We start from the raw sequence: 27,647 nt of genomic DNA on the forward strand, positions 1-27,647 counted from the left end.
AAAACAGAGGGAGCCCTGAGAAGGCTCCTCGCCAGCGTTGGAAACAGCTACCCTCATTGTCTGTCTCGCCCTGCCGGCTGCGCTCTCCCTTCCTCCCTCCCCTGCTCTCTGTCTGAAAGTGTGAAAATTACAAATCCCAAGGAACTGCAATCAGAACTCTACCTAGGGAAAATTCAGAGTATCCTTGCCATAAATATCCCGCTCCAAGACGCCTGACGTCAGAGCGGGGCGGGCGGCGCGAGGCCGGCCCAGGGGGAGCGGCGAGGTTTCGGTCGGAAGACTGCGAACTCAGTTCAGCGCGGAGCCGGCGCGGCGGGCGGCGGGCGCGCAGCCGGGCGCGGGGGCTGCGGGAGCGGCGGACGCGCCATGGGCGCCCCGGGGTAAGTGCGGCCGTCCGGCTCTCCTCCCTGCTTCGCGTCCGGGGGCGGGGAGACCGCGGGAGACTTTCCGGGGCACTCCCCCACTTCTCTCCCCCTCTACTTTCTTTCCAACGCTGAAAGGGGATTGGAAGGCAGCGGCTCCACGGGCTGCCTGTTTTGTTTCTCCAAAGTGCTTGCAGGAGCCGCCGAGGATACTTGAGTGGGGCTCCCCGGGCCTGCGTGCGTGTCTGCGCCGATGGGTGTGATTTGCGTGTCTGGATGGGCACATCTGGACACAGGAAATGTCTTTGGAAAACTTAAAAAAAAAAAAGTTTGTGGCTTTGAAATCTGATTCCTTGTTGTCACAAGCGGACAGACATAGCCGGTGACCCCCAAACTGACAACTTTTTGGTGGTGGCTTTTCCCGGTTCCTTCGGGTGATTTAACTCTTTACAAGCCCCCGGCTCCCACTTGCAAGCCTGGCTCCTGGCCAGCAGGCTGGGCAGAGGGAGCGGGGAGGTTCTTGCTCTCAGAAGCAGTGGGACTTGGGAGAGGGAAGGAGCATCCCAGGAAAGGGGTCCTGAGTGGGGAATCCCAGCACCTGCGACTGCTGCCCATCCATCCGCCTGCTGTGGCCCTGACAGCGCCAGGCATTGCGGCTTTGACTTAACCGCGAAGGAAGGATCTGGTCTGGAGACAGGTAATTGCAAAGGGAAGGAGGAGGAGGTGGTGGCCAGGACCGAGGCTCCGTGTCCAGCCCTGCCGGAGAGTGGAATGGACGTGTCTGCCACATGTGCCCACGGTGGGGGCCGTTGAGGGTTTTCTGGGAGCGCCCTGGTGCCCCAAACAAGATGCAAGCTCATAACATAAAGAAACATGTCTGAGCTGTGGGGTGGAGGAAGGGGAGTGGTGGGGGAGAGGGAGAGAGATTTTTATCAAAATTGAACACAGATTTTTGAGGTCTGGGCTTGATTTAACTCTTCTCTCTCTGCCTTGGCCACTTTTCCACAGTCCCGTGGTGGATTTGCAAAGTTCCTGGGAAGGTGGCAAGGAAAAAAAAAAAAAAAATAAAAATCACACCTCTCCAGGAAAGAGGCCCTGGAGATTTTCCTTAAAGCCTACAAGGGAAAGAGAGCAACTTCCCATCTTTAAATAGTTTCAAGTTTTGAGTTGCTCCCCGCCTTTCCGAGTGTGGTGTCAGTTTCTTGGATTTCTCCGAAAAGTTGGCAGAAGGAGGGAATGGATTTCCCCTAGGTCGTAGAGGGGGAATTGTGCCCTACTGAGCGTAGGCGGACGTGGGGCTGTATGGATCCACCAGCCCTGGGTTGCCCAGTGCACGCACTGGATGTCAATAGTTGTTCCACAAAGAGAGCCGTTTCAGCTTCATCCCGCGTCTCTGGTTTTGTATTTTGCAGCAGAACCGACCTACAATGTTTAGGTCGGGGGAAGATTACTGGACTCTCCCTGTGTCCTAGAAGAAAGGAGAGAGTAACAATAGAGGGACGGGGAGGAAATCTGGATACAGAAAGGACCCACAGGAAGTCGAAGATTTGGGAAGGATTTTAGAAATTATACAAATTGACCCCTAGGGAAGAGCTATAAAAGACTGAGCAGACTGCAATGTCAGCTATAGACTCCTTTAACTTCAGGAGTATGTCTTCAACTTGAGTGCAGAGAAGAAGAAGGAAGTCGCGCTAAGGGCCGTGTAAACAAAAGTGCGTGTGCATGGGTAGCGGGGTACCCGCGAGATGCACGTGTAGGCGCTTGTTTCTGTATTGGTGACTGCGTGGGGGTGGTCGTGGCCTCAGGCCTGGAAGTGTAAACCGGCCATTTCTCAGTTGCTCTGGGAGCTGCATCGACCCCCATCTCTCCCTTTTTTTAAAAACAACAACAACAACTGTGCTATGATTGTCGTGTTCCCTGGTAGTTGCACGCCGCGGCTCCTAACTCCTAGCTGAGTTTACAGAGCTTTTCGTCCAGACCCTCAGATGCGGAGGGAATACTCGTGCCCCCATCAGGACAAAAAGAGGAGAGAAACTTCTGGGCCTTAGAACTGAGAAGAGAGTCAGGAGTTCGGGAAGGGGGAGGGTGTGAGGGGGGTGACCAGTAGAAAGGCCGGTGGAGGTGGAGGTTTTTAGTTTTGGTGAGTGTAGGGGAGGTTGAAAGACTACTGCTTTCTGTGGGAAAATGTCCCCTCCCCAGTCTTCTTTCCCAACCCCCTGTCCCCAAAGTGTTTTGACACAAAACAGGTTAAACTTTTGCCATTACCGAAGAGCCCTGGATCCAGAGGTAAAGAAGAGGGTGGGGCGAAGTATAGGCGGTCAGGAGGGTGCAAAGATCATCGGTAGGCCCAGGCTGGCGTCTTTCTTACGGCGCAGCTGATGGAAGTAATGGTTTGAATCTTCCCACTCATTCCCACCATTTACAAAGAGAAGGCTGAGTACCCAGGGGTGGAGGGGACCCATCTGGGAATCTAGGGTGGTCTCTCGTCCCAGCACAGGACGCCTCGGGGACAGCTGAGGGTGAGATCTGGGCTCTCAGCTCTTTCATCACCCTCTCTGGAGGGTCAGTGGAATCCTGACCCTTTTGAGTTTGCTCCGGGGAACATTTCACCGACTTCAGACCGGGGACGGATTCTCAGGCCGCTGACTCTTGGGCTGATACGGAAGCCTGCTCATTGGCCCTTCTATCAGCTCAAGCTTCTGGACCACACTTCGGTCATCTCTGAGATCAGAATGCGTAGGGTGCCTTCTCAGGCTCTCCAGAAGGTCCAAGGGGCAAAGGCACCTGACAGAAAGAACCACTTGGGGGATGTCCTTGGCTTTGACAGCAGGTGACCCTCTAAATCTCCACAGCCGGAGTCTCTGTGTTCAGGGACTCTGTGTCCTTCAGCTCTGGATTTCAAATGCAGCCTGGCACCACAGGAAGAGTACAGACATCAGAGCAGTCTGCCCTGGGAGAGAACTAGTAACCTGGGATACGTTACTTACTCTGTCTGAGCTTAAACCTCAGTTGATATTTACCTCACGAGGTTGTCACAAACATGATATTTATGCAAAGGGACTAAAACAGAGCTAGGAATGTTGTACACCCTTAATAAAGGGAGTCCCATAATTTTATTTTCCAGTTTTTTAGCCATCAGGAGCCCGTGTGGTTTGGAAAGGATCTCTTGCCAAATCTGGCTATGTATTTTCCATTATTGAAGGCCGTTGGGTGGAGTTTCTAGGGCTCAGGTCACTTACTTACTTCCTCCCTCTAGAAACATCGGCTAGTGGGGATTATCCAGGAGCATGGCCGGTTCGTTAACCTGAGGGGCGGGAGAGGGCACGAGGCATCCTGGATATCTGGTCTGGAAACCACTCCTGTGTTTGAGCTCTCGGGAGAGAAGAGGGCAGCAGAGCCAGTTGTATGTGTGTGGCTGGGGGCAGCGGGTGGGAAGGTGGGAGGGGGACAGGAAGATCAAGGACCAATGGAGTCTTGAAGGACAGGCCCGAGGTCAGAGGCAGTCACTGCTCCTCAAGCGTGCTCAGGTCAGAGTGAGAGGGGAGAATCTGATGAGTTGTAAAACTGGAAGCTTTAGCCATCTGTAAACACCTTGGTGGGCAGGGGCTGGGGAGGCTGCCCCCTCCCACATCGACATGCTGTCTGGTGGTGTGGCGTGGCTGGTCCAAAGGACGGAAGGAGCATCTGATGTGGAGAAAGCAGCTGCAGGTTCTCTTGGCCCATCTCAGAGCTTCTAAGTTATCCTTCAAGTTGACATTTAAGACTTTGAAGATCGCATTTGTTTCTGCTTTGTCCAAACTCTCTCTTTAACCATGGCCTGGGATGGCTTTTCGGCTTTTAAGAGGCTCAGCCAGTGGCCGGCTTCTCTTCAGATGGCCCAGATTGGGGGTCGGTGAATTCCTCACTCCTGGCACTATCTATTTCTCCGGACTCACTCCTCACGTTTTTTCTGGTTTGTTTTCTTGTTTCATTATGAGGTTTTAAAACTGCACCATCCCAATGCTGTACAGTGAGGAAATGCCTTTTCTTTCGACCCGGGGATCATCGTCCTAGTGCTGGGTGAGACTTGTCAGACTATGGGCGTTAGCAGGTGTTGTGGAGTTCTTTCTGGGTCTCCCCCTCAAAAGAAAAGAAAAAAGAAACCTGGGAAAAAGAAACTCGAGGGAGTTTGGTAGCTCTTTGAACCCTGGCTGAAGAGGAGCTAAATTATTTGTAGGATACCCCACGGGTCTGTGCAAAGAGCTTCAGAATCAACAAGACCCAGGTTTGAGTTCCGGAACCGTCGGGTCACAAGGTGTTCAGCCTCTGAGTCTTCTTCATCTGTCAAATGAGAACGAGAGGTGTTCTCACATCCCAGGGTTGTTCTGAAGATGAAATGGAATAATATATGGGAAGAAGCTAGCACACTGATCAGTGCTCAGCAAAATGGTAATGTCCTTCCCTTTTTAGTTCTAAGCCCGTGAAAGTACATGGGTTTGGACATTTGTCCATGAGTCAGAGTAAATAAGCCACTTATTCAAGGCTTCACAACAGTGCTTAAAGGTCAGCTATCCCTGCCTGGAGATGGAGACCTTCACTGTAAAAGTGGGGCACAGATCTGCGCTCCCCATGCCAGACAAATGGCAGTCCCATGCGATGCTCTACTAGAAAAAAGGAAAGACCACCGGGTCACTTACCCATAAACCTGGGCTGTTAGTGAGCTACGCATAGAGCTTGCTTTAGAAATCCCAAACACTGTCTTGGTCCAAAGAATCAAGGTCAAAACAGGGGAGGGAAACCACTGAGGTAGGACCAAGCATTAAAACTGAAAAATAATGGCACGATGACAATAATACCTGACATTTGTATAGCAGCCTACAGGTTGAGGCCTCATTTCATCCTCATAATAATCCTATGAGATGCGTGTTATCCACATTTTACAGCTCAAACTGGGGGCTTAAAAGATTTCCCCTCACAGGGAGATCAGCTCAGTGCTTTGTGACCACCTAGAGGGGTTGGGATAGGGAGGGTGAGAGGGAGACGCAAGAGGGAGGGGATATGGGGATATATGTATAGGTATAGCTGATTCACTTTGCTCTACAGCAGAAACTAACACCACATTGTAAAGCAATTATACTCCAATAAAGATGTTAAAAAAAATCATCTTCACCTTTCAAAAAAAAAAAAAGGCTTCCCCTATTTCACACAGTAAGTGGAAGAAACAGGAGGTAAGCAGCTACCCAAGCAGTGTGGCTCAACTCCTCACCTGGGAAGCTTGTAGAATTATCAGTGCCCGGACCCCCACCCCCACCCCAGGCCAATTAAATTAGAATCTCTAGGGTGGGAGGGCCCAGGCACTGATTGTTCTACAAGCGCCCCAGGTGATGTGAAGGGTAAGTTGAGAGCCACGGGTCTAAGGGAATCGTGAAGAGGACCAAGGTGAGGAGTCAGGGTATCAAGCACAGGTGAAACAAACAAGCAAATCATTGCGAGGATTTAAGCTCCGTGAGGGTGGAGACTTGCGTGGTTCTCTCTCTACCCAGAACCTAGGACGTGCTGGGCATAAGGTAGACGCTCGGTGAACGCTGGCTGAATTAATGAACTAACTGCTCTAGCTGGGGAGCCGACAATTTCAGCAGCCAAGTCCAGCCTGTCGCCTTGTCATGTAAGTAAACAAGCCTTGTACGTTATTGGCATATAGCCATGGCGTTTCTTTATGTGTTGTCTGTGGCTGCTTTCATGTGAAAAAGGTGGAGTTGAGTGTTGAAACAGAGGCTGTGTAGTTCGCAGAGCTGAAAATATTTACTGTCTGGCCCTTTAACAGCAAAAGTTTGATGGCTCCTGCCCTGGTTCTTAGAGTGACCAGAGCAAGGGTAGCGTAGGGAGGGCTGTTACAGTCTGGTGGTCAAGCATACGGATTCTAGAATCAGACAGACGTGTGTTTGAACCCTGTCTCCGCCACTTACCTGTTGTAAGACCTTGCATGTTATTTCACCTCTCTGAGCCTCAGTTTTCTCATCTGAAAAATGGGGAGGATAATAATACGGACCTCACAGGATGGTTGTGAAGATTGCCAGCCCCCGGCCTAGAGTAAGCACTCAACAGACGGTAGCTAACCCACCTGTGATGGCTGTGGTTGTAGTTCCTGGCAACTACCCAGTCTGAAGGAAAACTGAAGTCAGAATCTAAATCTAGTGTCACGAACAGAATGAAGGATGTGGCGGGAAAAATAATCAGTCGGTAGGTTGGTGGGAGGGAGAAGGACTGACGTGAGGCTTTCGAGGTAAAGGGGGTCTTTTTAAGACGACACATCTCAGGCCCCCCGACATGTGAGTGAGGTGCTGTTTGGCTGACGGCTGTGTCAGCCGGTGACGCCCATCATCCCTCAAGGGTTAACTTAGGCTTTATCGCACTGAGTCTAGTCACAAGCATGTCCCACCTCTATGCCCTTGTTTGTAGTTCGTTCTACATGAAAGACGCTCCCCCAGTCCTCATCTTCCTGGGCTACTTGTCCTGCCAGCCTTGCTCAGGGGGCCTCTTTGCTCCCAAGCTCCCTTAGCAAGCCTCCCCGCCCCCCCCCAGTCACCCCTCCCTCCTCCCTCCCACAAACTTAAACTGCAGCTCTGATGTAACACCTAATGCACTGCGTCACAGTCAAGGCAGGACGGAGTCTCTGTCTTCTGCATGTTTGGAGCGCATTAGAGCCAGATTGCATTGTAGAAGCCACACCTGGTAGCCAAACCGTGTCAATTAAACCCTTGGTTCAACTCAGTGACAGCTGAGTTAACTCTTGGGGAATCCGTCTGGGACTTGCCCAGGAGCAAATCCCCATAGCCAACCAGATAGAGAAGAGCGGTCCAGTTTATAGACTCCGTGGATCCTTTGTGTCCTCATCCCTCTGCGCTACGGTGGCTCCTGCCCCCTGGAACACCTCTCCTAAGGAGTAGCCAGGGACAGGGAAAGAGGGAAGAAACTTAAAACCAACTCTTTGACTTCTTGTCAGCAGATGTGGTGAGCAGTTGGGTTTTGGCTTCTCTGGGCTTTTCATGTCTATGTGCCAAAATAATTGCGAGTTGGCTTGGTGTGGTCAGCTTTCATTAGCACGGTAACAGAGCGAGGCATGGTCACAGGTAATAGCAAACAGCAGATAATTCAGGGCATTGCCATCCAGATACGTAATTCGGTGTTGTATAATTTTTATGGATTTTAGTGGCAGATTTATGTTGGTGGCAAATATATATTGTATATGGAATAATATTAAAATTGTTATTTTCTAATGATTAAGGAGAAGGCATAGAAGAATTTCAGCCTTAAATTAAATATTCCCTTTGAGCAATCCCAGATGGACAATTAGGAACTGATTTCTAAAAGGGAGGGAAGAGAGGGAATGAAATAGTATTTTTATAGAGCTCCCCGCTATGCACATGGCACTGTGTCGATAATCTTTTAAAATAATTTTTAAAAATGTATTCTTTATTTGATTTTTCAAAATTATGATAGTAATTCTCGCTTGCTTAAACACATGAATCAATATCATGCAGAGATACAAAAAGACAAGCAGAGAACGAATAGCATCTCCGCACCCTGGGAATTAATGTTTATAGTCTAGAGTTAATCATTCCCTATCTTTTCCTTTGTTCACACAAATACTACAGGTGTGTATACATGTATGGTGAGTCTTGTCTGAGTGTGTGTTTTTCACCGAGATGGAATCTGTGTCTATTACTCTGCAGTATACTTTTCTTCCCTTTGACCATTTATCAAGGTTGTCCCTACGATGGATGGAACTCTTTATTTTTTTCTGATTTCTTTATGCCTAGACACACACAGCTCTATATATCAGTATTTGAGGTCATGCCATTCTTGTAGCGAGGTTCAATTTTTTTTTGTTATCAGTCAGTTGTTAAACGTGGTTTCATCCTGGGTGATCACCGGTTTGGGTCCCTGAGTCTGACATATCAAGCATCCGTCACCCAGGAGAGCTGAGTGATTGACGTACCTAGTCTGTGACCATCCTGGCTATGGCTGCATGCTGTGTGTGGCCCTTGTTTGTCCCCTAGGGAAGCTGTTGAGCGTCAGGCCCTGTGGCTGCCCCCTCCTTCTCATCCGGTTCAGTTTTCCCTCCTTGGGTCTCCTCAGTCGCTGACTATGTAGGAAGAGCGGCAGGAAGCACCAAAGACGGATACGTTGGACTGGAGGACAGCGTTGACGGAGCAAGTCAGGCAGTGCGGGGGAATGGTCGGGTGTGTGGACCCTGCGCTCAGATCAGCGCCCTGCACCCCTCGACCCCGCAGGACTGAGTCCCAGCGACAGGCTGTGCTGGCAGTGGCCAGCCCTCTTTGGAATTGCCTTCGCCGAAGAGAACCGCCCCAGCGGCAGTCTCTCTACGGGGTCACTTGCATTCAGTGACCAGTGGGGCCCCTCTGCCCCAACGTGGGCAAATTCTAAAGGGCATCCCCGCTTCAGGGCTCCCCAGGGGGCCGGCTGAGGCCTTCCCTGAGGCCGCCTGGCAGCTGTACTTCTCCCTCTGCCCAGTGCCACCTCCTACCCGAACCTCCCACCCGTGAGCGATTGATTCCAAGAACCCTTCCTACCTGCCCCAGAAGTTTTACTTATTTTCCGTGAAATTGTTTTGGAAGAGTCTGTTGTTTTCCAGATACTTGGTGGTGGCTATGTCAGAATATGAAAAAGTGCATTTTTTTCCTTGTGCTCTATTTTGTGTGTTTTCTAGGTGCGATCCCGCTGATTTCTCTACAGATAGAGTTGTTCATAACTGGGAAGGCTGAACAGATATTTTGATTTTATTGCCAAATTTGTATTTGCCCCTGCTCCCTGCCCCAAACCCCCAATGCTAGGCTGAGAGGTGTGGGCGTATCAGGTTGGAAGCGTGACCAGATGGCTTTGTTGGCATCCTGCCTGGAGACGGGCTGGACAAGTTGCCCTTTGGGAATTCCTCTCTATCTTACCAGTGCTTCTGTTATATAAAGGGGGTGGTCTCAGGGGGCTCTTCTGGCCCACTGGGAGCCACCTTCCTGCCTGTATAGGTATTCACATCATGCCTGCCTGGGTTTCTGCCAGATCTGATTCATCCTTACGGGGGTGTTTGTTTCTTACTGCTTTGTCCCAAGCAAGGGAGGTCTTTGGTGCTGTGTACTGAACATCCCACCTTCCGGATTATGTGCACTGGTCGGCTGCTTGAGCGCCAAAGCAAAGCTTGCCCGCGTGATGGATTCCCAATGGGACAGACTTGGGGACACAGACTCACAGCTGATGTCTGACCCCGTTCCTGGGCGTCAGTGTCAACGCTCCCTCCCTCCCTTCCTCTCAGACACCACAGCCCCCAGCCTCAAGTTCCGCCGATCAGGCAGCGAGGGAAGGGAGTGATTCCAGGTCAGTGGGAAGATCCCTCAGTATCTCCACAGTGCCAGAGGCAGCTTTGAAGTTCGTTTGAAGCAAATTCAGTTTCTGTGGACTTTGGGCAGTGGACTTTGGGCAGTAGAAAGGCCAAGCCATTTTAACTCTTCTTTGCCTTTTTTTTTTTTTTTTAATCTCCATCAATATATTTTATCAGTCTGTTCCCTATCATGTGACATTGGGCCGGCAGCTGCCCAGAGAGAGCTAGGAATTGCCTCTGCCTTTCTGAGACACTCAGTTGATAATTTACCATTACCACTGCCCTGAACAGAGGTGATGTTATTGATGTCTGTGGGCTGCCTACATGGAAGCTGGGACTTAGAGCTGATAAACAGACCAGACTTCTGAGTAGAAAGCTGTGGGTCAGAGCGTAGGCACTGGCTTCAGGTTCTGGCTCCACTACGTGTTAGCGGTGTGGCCTTGGCGTGAGTTACTTCATCTCTCTGTGCCTTAATTTCTTTATCTGTAAAATGGCTTGTTATGAAGATAAAGTTAATGCATGATTCGGTAAAAAGAAAAAAATAGTACTTGAAACCATGGCTGTCGCATAGTAAGTACTAGGAAGTGTTAGTGATGATGATGATGGAGAACAGGGACCCAGCCTCATTAGCTCTGTTGGCCCCGCATCCTGCACGATGCTCGGCCCAGAGCTGGGGCCCGATGAGCATTTATCAAGTAAAATATGCCACTGCCTTTTGCCAAGTGTCTACTGCCTGCTCAGTCTGCTCAACTCTCTACCAAAAAAATGTTTTACATTTAGAATGTTTATTTCATTGAAACTTTTTATTGAAGTTCGACACGATTCAGAAAACACAGCTTATAAGTATGTAGCTCAATGGGTTTTCACACCTGTTTAACCAGCATCTAGATCAAGAAACAACATTCCAAAGCTCCCACCTCCCCCATCCCGAGAAGTCCCTTGTGTCCCCTTCCGCTTACTCCCCTTCCGTAATCCTAACTTCTAACAGCAAAGATCACTTTTGCCTGTTCTTGAACTTCAAGTAAATGGAATCGTACAGCGTGTACTCATCTATGTGTGTCTCCTTTTGCTCGGGATGATGTGTCGATGGCTCCTTCCCATGGTTGTGTAGTATTCCATTATGGGACTATCTACATTTTATCCACTCTTCAGCTGGTGAGCATTTGGGTGGTTTCCAGGTTTGGGGCTGTTGTGAATAGGCCTTGCTGTGAACACTCGTGCACTTGTTCACGGGTGAAGATAGGAATGCTTCTCTGTTGGTGTGTTCCTGGAAGTGGAACAGCTGGAACCTAGGGAATGCACGTGTTCAGCTTTAGGAGATATTGCCAAACAGCTTTATAGAGTGGCTGTACCATGTTTTCCACTTTCTGTAAAGACGAAGAAGGCATTTTAACTTGGTAGTGTAGGGGCTTGAGGCCTGGTAATATCCTGGGCTTCCTGAAATGTGCATATCCTCCAAGCTCTTGGTATCTGAGAACTCACATGTTCAAGAAATCCTCGGGGCGGGGCTGGGTGGGGGTGTAGGCATGTCCTTTTTGCCAGGCGCTGTACTAGGTGTTTCACTTACACTCCTTCACCAAATCCTCGTAACCATCCCATGAGCTGAGATTGGTGTTATTAATCCCTCTTACAGATGAGGAAACAGGCTCAGAGCAATTGAGTGAGATACCTAAGATCCTACAGGAAGAAACCTGTCAGAGGATGTAAAACAGGTGTGCCTGCATCTAAAGCCATTTTAGGATCTGACGGTGAATCATTTTGGTTTGGTGCTGACACAGGAGAAAAACACAGACCCTCTAGAACCTGTACCAGCTGTGGGTGGTGGCTATGAGAAGACATTCTGTGAGATGGAGCAGAAATAAGGCAACCTTGGGAGGTCAAATTGTTTTCCTGCCCAGGGACAGCTGGAGAAAGTCATAACTTTCCTGGAATGCAAGAGCGACCATGTCATTTGCTGTGTAAACCGGGACTCTTTCAGGAGCGAAAGGGCACTAACTGGATAGGACGCTGGGAAGCAGGCGTGAATTGGGACTGTCCCAGCTTTGCTCACCCCCCTGGAAGTCTGAGCGGGCATCCCTCTCCTGGTCAGTGGGCTGTACAGGTTCTTTTTAACTCTCTCAGAACACTGTCTCTCTGGACTCTGCCCTCATGTGATGTACTTCTAGTCTCCTCTGTTTATCTTAAAAATGAGTCTGGTTTTCTTCTTCCCCTCTACACAACATTCCCCGCTCAGATGGGGCTCTGACAAGGTGAGCTTCCTTTAACAGATCCTGTTACCACTGAGATGCATTTGCCAACGGAAGCTTCTAGAAGTCTAGGGCTGTGCCGTAGTCACTGTGGTATCTGTGGCACTTAGCCGGGTGACAGACACAGAGTTAACGCTCCAGGAATATTTGACTGTGTGTGACATTTATCCATGTGCTTGTTCGTTCATTCATTTATTGTTCATAAAACCAGAGCTTAGTTTAGATTCTATCCTCTTTTTTTTATCTGATGCCTATTCCACCGGTCCAGAAAGAAAAGCCAGTTGTGCGTGTGTATGTGTGTGTGTGTGTGTGTGTGTGTGTGTGTGTGTGCACACAAAGGACAAAGAATAAAAGGGATCAACTTAATGAGTAGCAAACGCATCATGGAATTTGATGTCAGGATCTAGCTTTGAATTTCAGCCATCCACTAATGAGCTGCACTGGCTTAGATAAGCCATGTAGCAATGTAGCATTTCTGAGCCTCGGTTTCAGCCATGTGTGCAGTGGGAACGACAGTAATGCCCGGGGTAGAGGAGTGAAGTAAATCTACGATGCAGGGTATAGGGAACGTGCTCAGTACACTGTGAAGTGCTGTGTAATTCCTAGTTGTTAGTGGTTGTGGTGGTTCGACAGCTATTTGAGAAGCACCAGTGGGAGGCGCTGTGTGCTGAGGCAGGTCCTGTGGAGTGCACCCCCCCCACCCCGTGAACAAAATCTACACCCCCTCCAGGGCCTCTGGTCTCTCAGTGAGGCATCAGCGCGTACGTGGCAACCCCATGTGGCTGGGAGCTTTTATTAATAAACGAGGAAGGAATCAGCAAATTCTTCAAGGTCTTAGGGATTTGAGGTGGATGTCAGAGATAAGGATGCAAAGGATAATTAATTTCTCATTAAGGCCATAGCTGCATTTTCACCAGAGCGACTGCAAGAAGCATTTAAGGGCTTACGTGTGTCCTGTAGTATCTTTGGTATAGTGTGGTGGCAGATTTCTGGGGTCAAACTGCTGGGATGCAAGTTCAGATTCCACCCTTTATTAGAATTGTAGCCTTGGGCAGGGATTTACCCTCCCTGAGATTCAGTTTCCTCATCTGTACAATGGTGATAGTAATAGTTCCTACCTCCAAATGAGGACAAAAGTTAAGACTTGCCTAGAGCACAGTATGTACTCCATAAACCTATGTTATCATTGGCCAAATTATTTGTTTTCCATTGGAGTACGAGGTACTGTATGGTGCTGATGCAATACATAGAGAAGGGAAGATTGTTTTGCGATGGGAGATGATGTCAGGGAAGGCTTCGTGGAAAAGAGGCATCCCCGAGGTTGGCTTCTTTTACACCCGGAGCAAAAAGGCAAAAAGTTTATGTCCATGATTACTCTGTTCTTAAAGCTCAGAGAATAAGATTTAGCGTGGAAGAAATTCCTTTCCTTAAGAGACATAAGTTGAATGCCTACTGGAACTTTGAAGTTGAATACCGCGTGTTCCCTGTCCTCATGCACTTCCAAACTGGTTCATCCATCCTTGTGCCAGGGACAGGGGATATTAAGATGAGTCCTCCAAGTACTAACGGTGTTGTCGAGGAAGGATCTAAAAGTGAAGAATACTATCCCATGTCATCAGTGCCGTGAGTGGGAGATGCTCAAAGTTGAGAAACTTAGATTCTATTTAAGAGTGTTTGGGAATGTGAAGAAGTTATGGAATCTCCTTCCTAGTTTCTGTTGTGATGATAGGATGGTAAATACATGGTGCTTCCTGCAGCAGGAGGATAGACAAATGGTTCCTGTGGTTCCTTCGGTGCGTCTGTGATGTTCACATAGTTGTGTGTCTTACAGGTAAAGGGCACAATGAACACACTCTGAACTTTTCCTAGACAGTGTTGACAGGGTCTACAGAAATGCATTTCTTACGTTGCCCAGGGATTGTTGGCATTTTTGTTTCATGGGCTTCATCTCTAATGTTATGACTCATTTAAAAAATCTCTATCTCAAAGCCAGTTTGCAAGAGGAAGTCTTCCCTCTGGCTCTGGCCACAGCCCCTCCTCCCTCTCCAAGTTTCCTAGTGAAGAAGTGATGAAATAGTATCCAACTTGTTCAAACTTTTATAAATTAAAAGAAAAATTCGTTTGGTTTTTCAAAGCATGCAAATGCAATTCTAAGACTGCAGTGATGCTATAGAATAGTAAACGTGAACAAATGTTCAACCTGGCTCGGAATCAGGGAATTACCGTAAACTGAAGTCTTAAAGAGCAGCCATTTCACACTCATCAGATTGCACCCCCCGCCCCGCCCCGTTTATACTCCTCCCGTTGTATGTAGAGCTAAAGACAACTCCCATTCACTAATGGTAGGAATTAAATTGGTACGGACGCTTTGGGGAGCTACTTGGCACAATCCAGTAAAGTTGAAGATATACTTACCCTACGACCTAGTGATTTCATTCCTATGTAAGTCTAGAGAAACTCTAATACATGTGGAAAAAAAGACATGTTCAGGAATATTCATGATGGCATGTTTTTTTTAAGAGCTAGAAAACTACCCAAATGTCTCTCATCAACCAGAAGACTGATTACGTCATTTGATTTGTATGTACAATGGAATACTACGGACTATAGTGAAAAATGAATAGACTGTGCTATAGGGATATAACCCCAGAAACAATATGAAGTGGAAAAAGCACGTTGAGGAAGAATGCCATTGCTATTAAATCATACAAAATAATATGCTTTTATTTACACATGTTTACCTGTGTAATTAAAGTGTAAAAAAACCCCTTATTTTGGAATAACCACCAAATTCAGAGAAGTGGCTCCCCCTAGGGAAGGCAGGAAGGAAGACCAGGGAGGGACACGCAGGGCTTCCATTTGTATCTGCGGTATTTTATTGCTCGTGATGGCTACACACGTTTATTATCTACATTTTGTAGAGAGGTAAAATATTTTCTAATTGAAAACAAGGTAATTTCTAGAAATGGGCACAAACTCCTGTTCCATCCCCTCTGCCTGTTGGCAGACACACTGTAGAGTGACTGTGAAACTGCTCTCCATTTGCTCTAGGTCCATACGGGAAATTTTAGGTAGATGTGATCGTCTTCAAATGGAACGTTCTCCAAACATCTATACGGGCCCCGTATGCACACGGTATTCACTGGTTTTTGAACTAAAAATCTTGACCTATTTTTTTCTGACTTGTGGGTTTGTTGGGATCATATTTTGATATGTTGGTAGAGATGCAGAACAGGGCCATAGTAATAGAAACCAAACAGCAGCTCTCTGGCTCATTCTCTAGCAAATTGCTGGAGCCTCCTCTCATCCCATCTCTCCCTTGGGAGTTACTGGGATCCCTTGCTGGTGCTGGCAGGTGACCACGGCCACAATCCTGACATCCCTTTGATAAGGACGTGGGACCAACATTCTCAAGTATTTCTGACTGCCTAGGTTGGGGAGGGGGAAGAATCTCCCTCTCTGCGGGCTTCCCTGGTGGCGCAGTGGTTGAGAGTCCGCCTGCTGATGCAGGGGACACGGGTTCGTGTCCCGGTCTGGGAAGATCTCACATGCCACAGAGCAGCTGGGCCCGTGAGCCATGGCCGCTGAGCCTGTGCGTCCGGAGCCTGTGCTCCGCAACGGGAGAGGCCCGCGTACCGCAAAAAAAAAAAAAAAAAAAAAAAGAATCTCCCTCTCTGCACCATAACTGCCTGGTTTCAAATGAAGTTCTCCATCCCTTCTGAGTCCCATCCATTCAGCCCTGGCTCTGTTGCTCTCGCAAACGTCCTCAAGTGGGAAAGCACCCACCACTGGCAATTGCTTCACTTTCTTTTACTTGACAATGAAGTCCTGCTGACTTCTTCCCTAGGTGCCTGTTGAAATGCAGTCCATCCATCTCTTTTATGTGCCCTCCTCTTTTCTGCAGCCCCCTCTCCCTTGGAATCTGGTCCGGAGCTCAATCCCAGTGACACACACCGTGTTGGCCTTGAGTGCCCTGTCGTGTGTTGTGCAGCCTCTGTCCCTGACCGTGACCGTGACCCTCAATGCTCAGTGGTTCTGCACCAGTGAGCCCCCTTCTCTGGCTTGCGTGGTGCTTGCACTGGGGACTGACGCTGGGGGTGGCTTTCCTCTCTGCCTGCGGCTTATTTATACATCATATAATTCACCTTCATTAAATGGGAGAAAGTTGCACAAAACTGGGACTTTGGGGAGCAAATCCTAGGTACGTGGTTGCTCTGAGAATGGACACTGTAGCCCATATCAGGCTCTGGGCAGGAAACAGCTGGCACTCCCCAAAAAACTGAACTGATAAGAACGTAATGAGAGGTCTATTTGCAGAGAGATGAAGGGCTAAGGAGATGGTGAGGCACCCAGGAGCCGACAACAGCAGGAAGCTCTTAATACTGTTACTCCTGAAGGGGCAGGGGGGAGGACTGGTGTTGTCAGAGCCCTGTGGCAGCCGGAGCTGAGGAGGAAGGGCTGCTTGGCTGGAGCTGTGGCCCTAGAGGAACACAGCCCCTGCCAGAGCCATGGCTTAGCAGAGGGACAGTAAGGGAATAACACCTGAGATCTCTCTCCTCCCACCCTCCAATCCCCTGCTGTTGCTTCCAACTGGTCGAGTCCCACTGGGCAGCAGAAGCCTAGGAAGCTGGGTGATGCATTCTGGAGAGGCCAACCTTCCCATTCCCCCCCAGGGTGGGATCTTGGCAGAGAAGGGCAGGGAATGGAGGCAGAGGGGCAAGCAGAGAATAGGCAGCACCTTGTATATTCCTATGTGATGTGCAGTCATCATGTAACTAGAAAGACCAGGTGTAATGAGAAGTCCCCTGTGATTCAACCTGTAATAGCGTTCGGGCGGTTTGGGCTATGGTTTGGGGGACTGGTTGACCCCTGGCTTGGATGGGTAAGCAAGGAAGGAGGTCTGGGAGGGAAAGGAACTGAGGTTCGTGGTTATGGGTCATGTACTTCATTCTGTGCTTTGAAAAGGAAGATGATTTGAATGAGACTCAGGGATTGCTGTTTATCATGCTCCAGGTAGTAACCATACCTTAAAATGATTGAGCTTGGTGGTCTCAGGTGGCAGGTTGTCTTGAGACCTGTTCCGAGCCCAACCCAAGTGACACACACCACGTTGGTCTTGAGTGCCCTGATGGATACGCATGTGAGGCTGAGGACGCCCTTAGCTGGAGCTAATCTTCCCGGAGTTTTCCTCCTGGCTCCAGTTTCATCCACATCACTCATTACCCTCGCCCTGAGGCTCCCCTGAGCACATCTCACCTGTGAAGGCTGTGATAAATGTCAGAGAGGGAGCCTTGATCGAATGACCCTAATTGCAGAGACATGGTCTCTAAACACTGTGGCAAGGTACAGAGAAAGGAGAAAATAACATATCTGAACTCATAGGGGTACAGGGCCTGCCCTGGAGAATTCCCAATCCAGCATGTACATGCCAAAGGTAAGGGGCACCTGCAAAGCAACATATCAAGAGAAAGTTCACAATATACGAACAAAATGTGTACTTGGTAAAGAAGGGTAGGAGAATAGAGCCATTGAAGGTGGTGGGCTTTGGTAGCAGAGAGAGTAATAGCCCTCTGACCTTGGCTAAACATTTGACTTCTCTCAGCAGGCCTCAGTTTCCTCATCTGTAAAATGGGCAAACTAAAGGTCTATTTCTCATTAGACAGCTGCAGGGGTTACATGGGAACGTGATGTGAAGCACAGGGCCTAGCACACAGTAAAGGTTGGCTATTATCAACATCATTATTATTCATGAAGGTGAATGCCAGTCACCACTTGGAAAGAGGAGTGAGGATTCCAAGATTCCAGAAGACTTGGCACCCCCTTGTGTCTTTTAATTGACCTAGTTCATTGCCCTACTCCAGCCAACCTCACAGGCCTCAGTTCTTTGACTCCCACTCATGTCCCGTCAAGGGTGACATGGGTGCTTGTGGACCTGTCCATCGACTTGGTCCCCTCTAGGTGGAGAATCGTGAAATGTTCAGGAGGAAAAGTATGAAGGGTCATCTTGTCTCGCATTTCCCAAACCGCATTTGATAAACCACTGGGTTCCCACAGTGGCCCTGGGAAGAAAGTTCTGTGGTTAAAGAAGTTGAAGCAGCCCTTCCATCTTTGCTCTTCTTTCTCTCACGGAGCTATAATGCTCAGAGAAGCACTGCAGTCAAAAACTGGTTTCACATTGTTTAAACTAGTACTCTCTCAATTTATTTATCTAAAGAGGACTTATTCCATGGGATGCCCCACAGCACTAGTGTTTTCAGGCGTATATCGGTTAGAATTTGTGTTCAGCTACACGGTACAGAAGCCCAACTACATGGTACAGAAGCTTAACCAGGGTTCTTTACTTTTCTCATTTTTAGGACAGCAGATGCAGTCCTGAGTTGGCACAGTGCCACCACAGTACCATGAGGAACCCAGGCTCCCTCTATGTCTCTACTTCAGCCTTCCTTAGAATGAGATTTTTGCCTTTGTGCTCACTGCCTCTTGGTTACAAGATGGCTGCATCACCACTAGCTTCACATCTGCATTCCAGGCAGGAAGAAAGAGAAGGACAAAGCACAAAAAGTGCATGTCAGCTAATTGTTTCTCTTTAACAAGCTTTTCTGAAATGCTTTTAACAAGCTTTTTTTTAACCTGTAGAAACTGGTTAAAACTGTGCTAAGGAGAGACTTCAAACTAAAAGGGAGTCTGGGGGGCTTCCCTGGTGGCGCAGTGGTTGAGAGTCCGCCTGCCGATGCAGGGGACATGGGTTCATGCCCCGGTCCGGGAAGATCCCACATGCCGCGGAGCGGCTGGGCCCGTGAGCCATGGCCGCTGAGCCTGCGCATCTGGAGCCTGTGCTCTGCAGCAGAAGAGGCCAGAACAGTGAGAGGCCCGCGTACCACAAAAAAAAAAAAAAAAGGGAGTCTGGGGGGAAGCTAAAAGCTTTTTAAATGGGCATTTTGCTACCTCAAACCAAAGCAGAGACCTCTTAGTATGGAAGAAGGAGAGAATTAATGTTAGGTGGGCAATTCGCATCATATGCCACGTTCATTGATCAAACCTTTGCTTCTCTCTTCAGCGGGTCGAATCTAAAAGCATCCCATGCAGAAGAAATAAAAACAAAGCAAGCAAAGAAACCAACCAACCTTTGTAATCAGTAGAAAACACACATTCTAAGCAGCAAGGCACTGGGGCCCACAGACTCATCGGGAAGATGCTGTCGGTGCCCCGTGCAGGTCTCGGGGCTGCCGTGGGTATTCCAGCTAATGGCTCACACCTGTGGGGACTGCCCTGGGGTTATTGAACCCCCTCACCCCGAGGTGCTTGGGGATTACATCATGCTTACCCCACCCTCTCCTGCATCCTGTGGCCGGCGACTAACTGGTGAAAAGGTACAAAGGCCCCACTCCCTTGCCCCAAGCGGGGGCCGGGGGGGCAAATGTGGCAGTGCCCTTCCTTCCCCAGAGCTCCCCACAGGATCAGGCTGAAGCTAGACGTCTCCTAAAACCACATCCTTCCCCGGCCCTCTCTTCTTTCGCTCATTCCCTTCCTGGTTTCTCCTGAGAGCACGGCCTCAGTACATGACGTATATATGAACCTCTGCTGTCTCAGGCTCTTCTTCCAGGAAACTAGATCTAAGGTGTCCTGGGTCAAGCAGGGGGCGGGGGTCTGTGTGGTCTTCTTCACTTCCTTCTAAGGGATTTGGTGTAAAACCTGTCCCCTCGGTCCTGTTTGTGGCCACTTTGACTTAGCCTGGGTGCCATGGGGACAGCTCTGAATTTCACCTTGGTGATGGCTGTCGGGGGACAGCATCTTTGCAAATCCTGTCAAATATGTTTGGGGAGAAATCAGCGCAGGGCACTCGGCAAGCAGAGTCTAGCACTGTTATCTTCTCAAGGCAGATATTCTTAGAAACATTGATTTGCATTCTTAAGCCCACGAACTGTTTGAAAGGACTTGTCGTGTGTGGGGTGTGTGTGTGTGTGTGTGTGTGTGTGTGTGTGTGTGTGCGCGCGCGATTTTCCATCTTGTGGCAATGGCAGTGGGGTATTTATAGCTGGATCTACAGAGCCATTCTCACATGGCTAAAGAAAATGAAAACCTCATGTGGATTTTGTTTTGTTCACCCCCCCACCCCCACCCCCACCCCCACCCCCACCGCCTTTGCCATTGCAGACTCTCCGGTTCTTAAACCCTTGTTGTTGTAACTAGAGCCGCACGGAGCATCGCTGCAATGGTGAGGTTATGTAAATTTACTATTTCAGGCAAAAGCGCTGGTTCTGCCCCAGTTAGGCCTAAGAGGGGACATTTAGGGTGAGCTTGCGGGTGACCCTAAGTGGCAGCCCCACCCGTCACCACTCTCTCTAGAAAGTCTCCCCGGATTAACTCTGTGGAATGTGGATTCCCCAGGTCACCCCATGATCCCTCTGCGCATATGAGCTCCTTGGAAAGACAACTATTTTCTTTCCCCCTTGTTTTTTCGGTATTCTTAAGCCTTTCATGTCTGTGTTTTGCCTTCTCGGTTAGACAGAAAACACCCCTGGGGCCTGGTCTGTTTGCCCAGGTTAGTCTGAGCTCTTGGCAGCAGCTGTGTGGGGAGCTTGGGGTGGGTGTGGCAAGTGCTGAGGCCCCTGCTTCCTCCAGATGGATGAGGAACTCCTGGGGTTCTCTGGGCAGCAAGGTCGGGGTGTTGACCTGATCTCTACGGAGAGGCCAGAGTGCTTCCTGACCATTTCAGCTGAGAAGGCCAAGGGACCCAGGACCCCTGTAGACCGTCTACCATTTCTCTCTGGAACCCACACATTAGCACTTTGGATTAAAGCAGCTGGGGCCGCAGAGGGTCTGAGCTGTGGCCTGGGGAGGGGTGCACGGCCCTAACCTGCCAGAACATTCGAAGCACCCGAGGGGCATACGATGGAGGGCGCTTAGTAAGCTTAGCTGCTGTGACCCCGGGAGCTGAGTCTTCTCACTGCCTGGCCATCCCCAGGGCTGTCAGGCCTCCTGCAGCTGGCCCACTGCACGGAGAGCTTTATAAACTCCCACTCGTTAATCTCTCCATCAGTTGAAGGCCTACTGCGTGCCAAGCACTGGGCTGAGCACTTGCCCACTTCAACACACCTCATTCTCATAAGACTTGCAAAGTGGGTGTTATCCCATTTTACAGAAGAGAAAACCGAGGTTCTAAGAGTTTAGGCACCTTGCCTGAAGCCACGTAGATAGGTAGAGGCACAGAGGGCCTGTCTCCAAGAATCACGCCCTCTGTACTGCACCCTTATACGTTGTAACCATCTCCTTTCTCCATGAGCTGAATAACCGACTGTGACTTGCGCCGTCCTGTAACTCTGTACCATCAACAAGCGTTATTCTGTATCCCCACCTCCCCACCCTGCCTTGGTAGGCTTCTAGTCACAGAGTGGAAGGTGCCTTCTGATCTGGGGGTCAGTGGGGAGCTTCTGGAGAGCCTGTGCCTTGAACCCTCGGGTCCTGCACCTCCATCCTGCCGCCCTCCTCTGCCGTGCACGCACCACACCCTCTTTTCCTGCATCCCTCCTCTTTCCACTCCTGTGAGTTCTAGAGGGTTTCCAGCCCTAGGGTAGAGCCAGCAATTCATTAGTCTTTGTCCTGTTTCCAAGAATCCCAGATTTACAAGAATTCCTCATTGAAAAGTCAGGCATTCTTGGGGAAAGTGTGTGTCACCGAGAGAGAGAGAGAGAGAGAGAGAGAGAGAGAGAGAGAGAGAGAGAGAGAGATTCCTCACATTGGGAAATGAGATCCCAGGCCAGTCCAGGAAAATAACTGTGGATTTCAGAGCCAGATGGAAGTGGATTGGCTCTGCCTGACACCCCATCCCCCGGCTACCCACCCCTCACAAACCACATCTGGGGAATTTGCCTTCCCAGTTCATCTGAGGGCATTCACCGGATGACATTTTCCTCTGGATACAGAAGGGAGGAAGAGGTAGATTGGGGTGCGCGTGTGTGTGGTGTGTGTGTGTGTACACATAGATCTCTTCACCTGCAGGTCTCTTTCTGTGCAGGATACAGAATGGCAGACAATGAGTTCAGTTGGTCACCTCCTCCTACTCTGGGGCAGCTCCGCCTACCAGAGTGTCTCAGGTCAGTGCAAGGAAAGGTGCTCAAGGACACTGAGAAAGGAACCTCTCATGGCTACACCTTCACAGGCTAGAAATAGAGGACAAGAGGCAGCGTGAGAGCAGAGGGCAGAGCAGCTGCAGAGTGGGATATAATCAAGAAAAGCTTTAGAAGGATATGAAGGTAAAACACACACACACACACACACACACACAGACACACACACACAAAAACTTCCCTCCTTGATTATAAAAGAAATACAGGTTTATTATAGAAAATACATAGAAGCAGAAAGACAAAAAATTAGCCTGTAAACCCATCAGTGGAGGACTGAAAGGGGCTTGGACCTTTCTGTGCCTCCACCCCTGCCCCCCACCTCCTGGCCACAAACACCCTTGGAGAACTTGCCCCCCTCCCCAGCCCAGTGAATATCTGGTCACTCACATTCCAGTCTCTCTGCACATTTTTAAAGCAAGGTTGAGTACATACTGTTTGAGCAGATGTTAGACAGTTTTGTGCATGGATTTTGTCCCCTCCCCTTAGTGTCAGCAACTTTGTAAATGAGAGAAATTTTCAGCTAGCTATGGAAAGAGGCCCTGAGGCATGGTTTGGTGGAGAGAAAGCTCAGAACTGGAGGAAGGGTGCTTCAACACTGGAGGGTACCCACTGGGATGAAAGAGCTTTTAAACGATGGAGGGAGACAAGGATCTCAAGCTCAACCTCCCGACTCCTGCATGGGCTTTGAGCACCCAAAGCCTTGGACTAAGGCTTGGGTTCCCTGGCCACACATTTAGCTCTGATGCTATTACTGAAGCTTATTGTAGGGTGGGCGCTGTAATGAGCCCATCACATACACTTCGTTTTTACAACTCTGTGTTTTAGGTGGTTAGTTATTCCACTTTACAGGTATGGAAACTAAATCTTAGAATAGTGAAGAACCTTAGCGAGGACAGTTCCACAGCAGTAGAGCTATGATTTGAATTTGTTTATCTTTCTTCTAACCACTGCCCTGAACAGCTTCCTGTCCATGATAGAAGGTGTTTCCTGGTTAAACGTTTCTTGCTCAGACTTTCTGGATGAACTCACCAAAGAACAAGGGGGCACATTCCCAGTGGTTCCAGGGAGGGCAGGTAATCAGAATTATTGTGTTTTCCCTGGGGCTGGGCAGGGGCGCGGGGGGACTCGAAAGCCTCAGCCCTGCCATCCGTAGTGGGCATCAAATCAGTAATCCCAGTGTCGCCACTACTCACCACTAGACTCTTCCTCCAGGAAGTCTTCCAGGTTGAAGTCCAGTTGACACTCATCCCTCCCTTCCTCCATTCTCTTTGTTAGTAGCCTTCTCCAGTTTCCAGCTACTCAGTAGTTGATCTTGTGGCCAGTTGTCACCTGAGCAGCGCTGTCTTTGAGATTCAGAATAAATTAGCTGGATCCAGCCTGCACAAACACAGGAAGCCTGGCATCCCTCCAAAGGAGCAGTGGTTCTCAAAGAATGGTTCTGGACCAGCAGAATCAGTATCCCCTGGAACTTGTTAGAAATGCAAGTCCTTGGGCGCCCCCCACCCCCAAACCCGCTACAGCAAAAGCAGCAGGTGCGGCCTAACTCTTTGTGTTTTTTCAAGCCCACCGGGTGATCCTGGTCACACCGAAGTCTGAGAACCACTGGTCTAGAGATGCCCAAGTAAGAGTGATGGCTTCAATGTTTCCTGTCACCTCTGGCTCTGAGTTCCTATTTCCATCCAACTAGTTAAGGTTATTAATTATTGCTGGTCATGAGCAGGGTGGCCATGAAGTTACGAACACGGGCCCTGGAACTAGACCACTTGGATTTGAATTCTCGCTTTACCTGCACTCACTGTGGTCCCTGAGTAGGTGGCTTAAATCCCCTCTGCTTCCGACCTCTTATCCCTCATAAGGTTAGCCATGACGTCCCCCACAGGGCAGCTGCGAACCTTTAGTGTGTTTGCATGTCAAGTACTTGAATAATGCCTGGCACACAGTAGGCCTGCAATAAACGTTCACTGTTATTACTGGTTTCATGCAAATGGGCTCTCCTTTGCATTGTATTAGCCCAGTGGTGAAATTTAGTCCTTACACCCTGATTTACAGAACCCACACACATACCGTTTATACAAGGGCTTTGTGAACATGGTAAACTTTAAGGAGGTTTGAGGAAACCAGTGGTGTTTGCATTACAACAATGCAAACAATTGAAGTTGAGAATTGGGCAACCTTGTTCTGAGAGGTGGATTGCTTGGCTGGAAGTCCTTCCTCGCTCCCTTCTTGGTGCTCACCAGCAACTCAACCGACTCCCTGTTTATTGTGCTGAGTGGTTCAGCTACCTTCCCCCTCCAGCCCCACTCCTAAACTTTGCTCTTTGCCTCCCTTGTAAATCTAAGGACAACTTCTAAATAATGGACCCTCTTATCTGATTCTTACGCTGGTTTCCGCCCCATCAGGGAGGAGAGAGCAGCAGTGAAATGTATTTCCCTTCCCACGTGAACTACACTGCCTCTCAGAGTGCTTTCGTGGCACGGTCAACTTTGGTTTATCTATATGTGCGTGTGAATATTGATATGGATCTGCTTATCTGTATCTTTTTTTTTTCCTGTTGGAGCATGGCGTTGCTCCGCGAATCTTCTCCCTGCTGTTTGTTATAAACCTTCACACCTGCACAACTAGGGATTTAGTCTCAACCAGGGTCTCAGTCTTGGTACTAGCCTGGATAATCCTTTTTTGGGGAGAGGTGGTGCTGTTCTGGGCATTATAGGATGTTTAGCAGCATCCATGGTCTTTACCGATTCGATGCCAGTAGCATTCCCTGGTCGTGACAACCCAAACTGTTCCCAGACATTGCTAGATGTCCTCAGAACTGCCCCCCAGTTGAGAATGACTGGTCTAAGCTAAGTTCTTTTGTAATAGTTTAAATCCATTACATCTTAATCTGTCCCAGAGTTTACCTCTGTAGTGTATTTATGGTTAGGGAACTGGATTTATCCATTGAGAAGAAGGATGCAGAGTCCCAGCAGCCTCTGGGTCACCAGTGATTCCTAAGGAGAATCATCAATGCTTTGTAACTGCATTTCCTCTAAGGCTCCACGCTTAACCTACATGTGTTTAAGCCAAGGACATCCTGCTCCCTTCCCAGTACCCCCTCTAATCCGCTTGACTCCCCCCACCGCCACAGCAGGAAACCTCACAAGAACTAGGAATGGCCTTTGGGTTTCGGCTTATAAATACTCACGGTCTCATTTTTCTTACTGAGAAAAATTTTTTTATCATGTTTAACATTCTTGTTGCCGTAGTGGAAACTTTTGTTCTTTGGAGAGTTTCCCATTCCAGGCCCAGGGTCAGATTCCTCAGCGGAACTCTGAACATTTTCTAGGGAAGTTTCTTTCACCAGTGAGATTGTACCTTTGATACATTTACACGACTGAGGTTGGATTCCGCGTTAAGACGTCCCAGGATCCTAAGGTACACAACGAGGGAAACTGGAGGAAGAGCTGTATATCTGGGACTCAGTGGGAGGCTGTGATTAAAATCATTTTATGGTTCCATTACTTTTTTGTTTTTTTTTTCTCCTTACACTCTAGCATCTCAAATCTAAGACGCACAGACAGTGTTTCAGTCAGTATAAGTTAGATTATGCTGTGGTAACGCATAGCCCCCAAAGTTCAGTGACTTAAAACAACAGAGGTTTCTTTATTACTCATGCTACCTGGTTTGTAGTAGGTCGACACAGGACCTGTACTCATTACAGTCACTCAGGAACCCAGGCTGGTAGAACAGGCACCTCCTTAAGTGCAGACGATTGCTGTGCCAGAGGGCTAAAGAGGGTCTGGTTCTGCCAGTTAAATGCTCTAGACCACTAATGACACTTGTATTAGTCAGAGTTCTCCGGAGAGACAATAGGATGTATGTATCTCTATCCCTCCCTTCCTCCCTTCCTCCCTTCCTTTCTCCATCCCTCCCTATCTTTTATTATTTTAAGGAACTGGCTCACTTGATTGTGGGGCTGGCAATTCCAAAATCTGCAGGGCAACCCTGCAAGCTGGAGACTCCTGGAAGAGTCAATGCTGCAACTCAAATCCAAAGGCAGTCCAGAGGCAGAATTCCCTCTTCCTCGGGGGACGTCAGTCTTTTCTTTAAGGCCTTCACATGGTTAGATGAGGCCCACCCACATTCTGGAGGGTAATCTGCTTTACTCAAAGTCTACTGATTTAAATTTTTGTCTCATCTTAAAAAAAAATATCTTCACACCAACATCTACTTTGAACAAATATCTGGGACCGTGGCCTAACCAAGCTGACAGATGACATTAACCGTCACAACACCCAGCTTCTACTCTCAGCTCATGGGCCAGAGTTAGTCACGTGGCCCCACTCAGACACAAGCGTCCAGGAAGTATGATCTGTTGTGTGCCTGGAGGGACGAGTGGGGACCAGTGATATTTGATGAGGCATCAGTAATGATCACAGGTGTGACTTCTGTTACCTGAGGATGAGAGAAAGCCTCAGTCTGTGTTGTCCCCATTCCGACACGTTCTGCAAAGTCGATGTGGAAATGGTTTTGTTTTTTATATTTTTTAATTTCATTGGAGTATAGTTGATTTACAATGTTGTGGTAGTTTCAGGTGTACAGCAAAGTGATTCTGTTATACATACACATATATTCATTCTTTTTCAGATTCTTTTCCCATATAGGTTATCACAGAATGTTGAATAGAGTTCCCTGTGCTATATAGTAGGTCCTTGTTGGTTATCTTTTTTATATATAGTAGTGTGTATATGTTAACCCCAAACTCCTAATTTATCCCTCCCCACTCCCCCTCAAGCTTTCCCCTTTGGTAACCATAAGTTTGTTTTTGAAATCTGTGAGTCTGTTTCTGTTTTGTAAATAAGTTCATCTGTATCATTTTTTAAATTAGATTACACATATGAGTGATAACATAAGGGATTTGTCTTTGTCTGACTTCCTTCACTTAGTATGATAATCTTTGTGTCCATCCATGTTGCTGCAAATGGCATTATTTCATTGGTTTTTTTATGGCTCAGTAATATTCTATTGTATCTATGTACCACATCTTCTCTATCCATTCCTGTCGATGGACATTTAGGTTGCTTCCATGTCTTGGCTATTGTAAATAGTGCTGCAGTGAACATTGGGGTGTATGTATCTCTTCGAATTATGGTTTTCTCTGGATATATGCCCAGGAGTGGGATTGCTGGGTCATATGCTAACTCTATTTTTAGTTTTTTAAGGGACTTCCATACTGTTCTCCGTAGTGACTACAGCAACTTACATTCCCATCAACAGTGTAGGAGGGTTCCCTTTTCTGTACACCCTCTCCAGCATTTATTACTTGTAGACTTTTTTGACTGGTGTGACGTGATACCTCATTGTAGTTTTGATCTGCATTTTCTTTTCACGTGCTTTTTGGCCATCTGTATGACTTCTTTGGAAAAATGAAAAATGTCTATTTAGATCTTCTGCCCATTTTTTGATTGATTTATTTATTTTTGATGTGGAAATAGTTTTAGACTTAGACCTATCTGCCCTCTTTGCTCATAGGAGATGTTCTGGAGGGGTTGGGTTACAG

The 27,647-nt window shown here is 48.4% G+C and overlaps 1 protein-coding gene across 1 annotated transcript in view; it reads left to right on the forward strand.

Annotated features, from left to right (window-relative positions):
- Nucleotides 1-254: 254 nt before the first annotated feature.
- DAAM2 (dishevelled associated activator of morphogenesis 2) overlaps nt 255-27,647 on the forward strand; it is a 119,629-nt gene continuing 92,236 nt past the window's right edge. Inside the window, 1 exon segment of the mRNA XM_032648396.1 lies at nt 255-380. The gene's annotated coding sequence lies outside the window, so the exon portion shown is untranslated.

This window comes from Phocoena sinus, chromosome 11, assembly GCF_008692025.1.
Source record: "Phocoena sinus isolate mPhoSin1 chromosome 11, mPhoSin1.pri, whole genome shotgun sequence".
Lineage (NCBI taxonomy): Eukaryota > Metazoa > Chordata > Mammalia > Artiodactyla > Phocoenidae > Phocoena > Phocoena sinus.